This window comes from Phacochoerus africanus, chromosome 8, assembly GCF_016906955.1.
Source record: "Phacochoerus africanus isolate WHEZ1 chromosome 8, ROS_Pafr_v1, whole genome shotgun sequence".
Classification (NCBI taxonomy): domain Eukaryota; kingdom Metazoa; phylum Chordata; class Mammalia; order Artiodactyla; family Suidae; genus Phacochoerus; species Phacochoerus africanus.
In genome coordinates this window covers 163,030,187-163,036,186 of record NC_062551.1, presented here as the reverse complement: position 1 = coordinate 163,036,186, position 6,000 = coordinate 163,030,187, and the positions used below count along the sequence as shown (strand labels likewise).

At 54.3% G+C, this 6,000-nt stretch overlaps 1 pseudogene; it reads right to left on the bottom strand.

Moving 5' to 3' along the window:
- Nucleotides 1–1,774: 1,774 nt before the first annotated feature.
- The window catches only part of LOC125133403 (putative selection and upkeep of intraepithelial T-cells protein 1 homolog), a 69,005-nt pseudogene continuing 64,779 nt past the window's right edge, over nt 1,775–6,000 (bottom strand).

Sequence of the window (6,000 nt, the reverse complement as noted above, 5' to 3'; positions counted from 1 at the left end):
AGAGAAAGAAAGAAAGAAAAGAGACTTGGCAATCATGGTTAGTAACTGATGCCCTTGGGGATTTTGTAAGGATTAAGGACTAGGTGTCGTAGCCCCCAGCCCAGCATCTGATACCAAGACGTTGCTGGATAAATATTGGTAGCTTTTGTTATTCTTGCATGAACTGACTGAGGGCTCAGCAGTGGAGAAACACATGGAAAGTCTTCTCTCTCTATTTTAATAGTTCCTGCCGCTTACAGAGACCCTCCTGTGTGCTGGGCTCTGCCTCAGGCCCTGGAAATAGAGAGAGGGTTTGATCACAAGCTCTGTCTTCACCAGGTTCACAGCCCACTGGGAGAGGACAGACAGGCCGTGACATTCTAAGCCAGAGACACAGGGTGACAGCTCTGTCGTGGAGCTGCAAGCGGAGACTGGGGGAGTCTGATCTCACCAGCTCTGGCCCATTCAGCTAACATGCAATGCCTCACTGAATCCTCATGGTAACTCTAAAAGTCGGCACGAGGGAGGGGACCCAGGGACGGTGTAATTGAGGTTCCCAGATGTTAAGTCATTGGACCCAGACAGCAGAGCGAGAAAGTGGTGCAGCTGGACGTGAACCCCGCTTCTCTGACACGGAAGCCTGGGCTTTGTCAGTTTCACCTCGGTCAGAGGTCCTGGCTGAGTTTTAAGGGCTGGTGTCCGGCCCCAAGACCCCAAGTCGGGGCATTAAAGCAGTGGCTCCCCAGGGCTGGTGTCAGGAGTCCCCACCATTACAATTGCAGCTTCCTTGGCCTCAAACGCTTCCAAGTAAAAATCTCTTGCAAGGGGATCGCTTTAAACAACCATCTAAGGTGATTCTTACGCTCTCGCCACCTGTCAGAATCATAAAACATGTGTCTTTTGTTCTTGGTGTGGAGATGGCTAATCCCAGACAAGTGCTTGTCCTCCAGAAAAGGGGACCCAGAACTGTGAAATCAAGGAGGCCCCTGTCCTGAGATGAGAGAGACGGAGAGAGGAGGGGGTGGGGCGGGCCCCTTGAGAGGGGCCTGACCAGCACCCCCGGGATGAGATCTCTGGCCCCCAGGGGCCTACTTTGAGCACTAGGAGTCTCAGTTCACTCCTGAGAGCAGAGAGCTGCAGAGGTTGTTTCTGGAAGCAGGGGCGTTGGGCTCTGCCCATCGTGGTCGGAAGCAAGGCAGCCTTTACTGAGGCACGTGTTGCGGGCAGGGTGTGGGGCTTCGGCCTCCCCAGACCTGGCAGGGAGTGAGAGCAAGGACCAGGCCATTTTGGTGCTGCAAAGAGTCCAGGGAAGGGAGCAGCCACAGCCTCTGAGGGCACCAGTGAATGGTTTTCCTGGGGCACAGGGATGCCTGGCCTGCAAGGCTGGGCACCCAGATGGCAGAGGCCGACCAGGCAGGCAGAACTGCATGCTCTGTCCCCCTCTGCCAGCGACAGGCTGTGCAAACGTGGACAACTTCCTCCCTTTGACGTGCTTTGGTTTCCTGCTCTGTAAAGTGAGGATAACAGTGTCTCTCCTGTCACACTTTAGTGACGATTAAATGGCTACATTACACACATGATCTCATTTGATTTTCATAACATTCTTTGGAATAAGGATATAAGTATTGTTCAGCTTAGCTGAGTGAGAGAGAAGGGAATTCGAATGACTTGCCCGAGTTATATAGGGTTTTAGTGGCAGAGCCAAGGTTGTAACCCAGTCCTGTCTGACTCTAGGACCTTGGCTCTGACCACATTCCATGATGCTTCCTTTCTAGGAAGGAATGAATGAATTCCCTTAGCTGTCAAGCAGCCTCTGAGGTTTTCTGGACAACGGCGGTGGCCTTCTCTTGAAACTAGAAACTTCCTCCTGCAGCGCACAACCCTGAAGGCCTGGCTGTCCAGTGCCGCTTCTAGAACAGGGGCCCTCTGCGCTGACAGCGCTGGAGGCTGGTGGCACAGAGGTTTCAAGCACAGACTCTGGAGTCAGGCTAAAAGAGTCACAGCAGTGTTGGGGAACCCCTTGGACTGAAGGGCTCTCATCCTGGCTGATGACAGGCTCCCCAGGCTCCCTGGCTTCTCGGGGGCACAGAAGTAGGCGAGAAGCAGCTTGAATCCTCTTGCAGAATCGCCTCATACCCTCCCCTAGAGGCTACAGCCAAGAGATAAGGGGCTGTACCTCTGGAGCTCAGGATGAAGTCTGTGATTTGTGGGAAAGGAAGGGAGGAGAGCCTCACAGAAATGTTTTTCCAATTGAAAATGGTCCATTTCGATCATTAGATGCAGGGTTTGATCAGCAGGAGATCCAGATAGGACGCATCTTTCTCATTGCTGCACTAAGAAGCTGCTTGAACTGGCTTCCCTGAGACTCTCTTCAGCCCAGCAGACATTTATTGAGAACGGACTGGGCACCAGGCACTTGGCTGGGGATACAGGGATGACCTGGGACAGTCCTGTGTGTGTGCATGCATGTGTGTGTGTGCGTGCATGTGTGTGTGTGCATGCATACTGGCAGCTGGGAGGAAGGAGCACAGGGGCTGCTGTAGGGCACGAGAGCTGTGTCCTTGTCACAGTCCTGGGAGGAACACGTCCCTCCACCTGCAGGTCAAGACTAACTGCAGTCGGCCCGGCTGAGAGATGGCAGATGACTTTTCACGTGGCAACTGGTTTGTATTTGCTGGGAAAAACTCTTGAAGAAGGAATCCTTCCATCAAAGGTTTATGAGCTCGAGAGGGCTGAGCTCGGTGGGTGCTGGTTAACAGATACCAATGCGTGTTTGGAGGAGAGGCATGGGGAAGAGGGAGGGGGAGGGGGCACCAGGGGAGGGGGCACCAGGCGAGGGGCTGGATAGAGTTGGTCTGACTTTATGTCCAAGTCCCCACCTGCAAACATCCGGTCTCAGGGAGCTTGGCCTTTGGCACTATTCATGTGAGAACAACCCGAGAACAGGTGAACGGGAGGTAGCAGGCTCCCGGCCACTCCCACGTTTACTCAGTCTCAGCCAGAGTGACAGGGGTCCAGTGTTCATGGCATGTGTGAGTCCCCTTGCCCTCAGCCCTGACTCAGTCGTCTTCGGATGCAGAGACCATACATGTGAAAATTTGATCAGGCACGGGAGGGATGCATTGGTTAAAGCCTAAAGGAGAGAAGACGGGAGGCTGCGTCTCTGGCTCCAGATCTCTGAAGGGCGCAAGGCAGAAGCAGGGGCCGAGAGCCATGCCCTGGCTTAAAACAGGGCCAGCGTTCCTGACAGGGGGCTGCCCTGGGAGGCAGTGAGCTCAAACCTGGTGGTGGTCAGCAGGCTCTGGAGGTCAAGGACTGCTCATCTGTGTGCCCTGGGCAGGCAGGGAGTGGGTGGGGGCAGAGCCCTGACGCTGCAGACCCCCTGATGGAGGAATTATCTGGCAGAGGAATGGGGGACAGACAGGGCCACTTGAGGCGTCATGCACGCCGTAATTGGAGAATGTGAAGTTTGCGGTCTAGTTTATGGGACAGTCCCTCCGGGGAGGCTACGCATTCGAATTCCTACTCACAGCGGAGGTGCAGCGCTCTCTGTGCCCCGGGCTTTCCCTGTGGCCTTGGCCTGTGGGGAAAAGGCAAGAGAACAGGATATTGTCCTGGTCCGTGCGGGCTGTTAGTAAAAGGCCAGCGAGCGGGCAGGGAGCTCTAGACAAGAGCAATCTCTCAGCTCTGGAGCCTGGACTCCAAGATCCAGGCACGAGCCGACTGGTGTCTGGGGAGGGTCTGCTTCCTGGACCACGGGGGGGCTGTCCCCTCGCTGTGTCTCCGGAGAGCTCTTCTAGATCTCTCTCCTAAGAGCATGCGCGCCACCCTCATGGCCTCACCGCCCCCCAAAGGCTTATCCCAGTGGAGGCAGGGTCTGAACAAATGAATTGGGGGGTGGGGGGGACGAACATTGTCTACAGCAGGTGAGGACAAGAAAGGGGGGGGGAGGGAGATGAGAAGCTGGCGTCCACTGGCTTTTAGGTACTTCCTGTATCCCAGACACACGTGCACCTGTGTCACGTGGAGTCCTCCTTGCACAAGCTTCTGTGGTTGTGTCCACCAGGAAGGCCCCAGGTGGGCCCTGCTAGAAAGCCTGCTGCATTCTGGGTCATGCACTGCCTGTCTTGGTGTGTGTGTGTGGGGGGGAGGTAGCCTCTTTCCGGAAAGGTCCTGGGGTGTCATTTCTCTCCAGCCCCCAGACTCCAGCTGGCCTCCTGCAATCTGCTCGCCCTCCCCTGGAATCCTCTGACCTGTGAGTCTGTACCAAAAAGAGTGGGGTGCTTGGCCCCCTCTTGCGGAGAGATTGATCAGAAGACACTGCTTGTGAGAGAAAACCGCTGCAGTGTGCGGGGTCTGAGACCTAAGGGCCTGTTGCAGGAGTAACAGCTCTGCTCTCAGGTGCACGGGCGGTGCAGCAGACAAATCTGACTAGTCATTGGATGAAAGAGACCTGGAGGCAGGGGTGGGTTGTTGGGGAAAGAGGGAACCCAAGGGGGATGAACAAAGGTCCAGAGAACCCTCTTGGCCACCCTGGAGCCCCTGCACAAGCCACCTCCACTGTGAGGTCTCGGAGCCTCCGCCTGCAAACGCCCAGGGCTGATTCAGCGGTGTTCGTTCCAGGCCGCACTTATTAATGAGCCGGGAAGTTTTAAACAATCCTGATAACTGGGCCTGCTCCCTAGAGGTTCTGACTCACTCGGTCTGGGGTGGGACCTCTGCATTTCTGTTTTTTAAATCCCCCCAGGTGATTACAGTATGCGCTTCCTGGCTGAGAGTGGCGTGGGTTATTTTTCTGGACCCCTCAAGCTCTCGTTGCCTGTAATTCCCAGATTGTTTTTAAGGCATTTCACTAAATTTAATTTGTATCGTGTGGTAGCAGATGATGTTATTGCCCCATTAGGACAATGGGCTGATATTTGTCGCCCATAAACCTGAAGATGGAGCTGGATGTTTGTGTTCATAGGGTCACCCCAGTGATAGGCGACAGGAATATGATTTACTCCCCAGGCCGCTAATGTAATTAAGTGTGCATTAGGAAGAAGCCTGCACTGTTGAGATGCAGATCAGTAATGGCAGTTTTCTTTCGAATTGCCATTTTGTGAAGGTGACCACTGGGTTGTTTCAAGTGCTTAAAAGTGCATTATTCATGCAGCCAACAGGGGAAGTCCACCAGGAGAGAAAGTCCAACACACTCAAGAGACGAGTTGAAGCCTCTGGACTTTGTCACATCCCCTCCCCTGTTTGTTCTCTGTATCCTGCGAACTGGGCAAGAAGCAGGACGCTGGTGGGGAAGAGGACAAGGAAAAGCAATATGCAGCTGGGGCAGCTACTCTTGAGATTCGCCACTTCCAGCAAGTTGTTCCTTCTAGAAAGGTCCCAAGGGCGAGCATTTTTTCGAGGCATTTCTCGACTATCTCCCTGCTGGGGAAAGCCAGGCACTGAAGGGGGGGAGCACACGAAGGATGTTTTAGAATTCTGAGCTGTGTCTGTGTCTGGCAACCACCTGCCCCCCCCTGCCCTACGGTCTCTCCCTCGACCCCGAGAGGGCTCTGGTCCAGCCACGGGGTGGGCACTGCAAAAAGGGAGCTAAGGGCACCTGGGTGAGATTGGCGCCAGATGACAGGTGACACGCACTCTGGCTTGGATTAGCAAGAAGCCACCTGGAACATTCCTGTCAGTGCGAAGAACCACCATTGACTGGGGGCTGCCCTGGTCCAGATGCAATGCTTGAACAGCCCCCTGCACCAGTCAGAGACGCAATAAAGTTTTACAAGGCTTTTACCTCTTATTGAATATTCAAGACATACTTGCCTATAATAGTCACCTTCCTTGAGGTCCAAGAACAACAAGAACTTCCCAGAATGTCCTGTAGCACAAAGGGTTTGGCGGTGCTTTCAAGAGCACTCCATCTGTCAAGGAGACGCTCATCTTCCCGGAGTTTCCTCCGTCTCTGCAAATGCAGCTCCTTCTCTGAAGTCATCAGATCTCAGGAATTTTGCGAAGAACACTCTTTGGAAG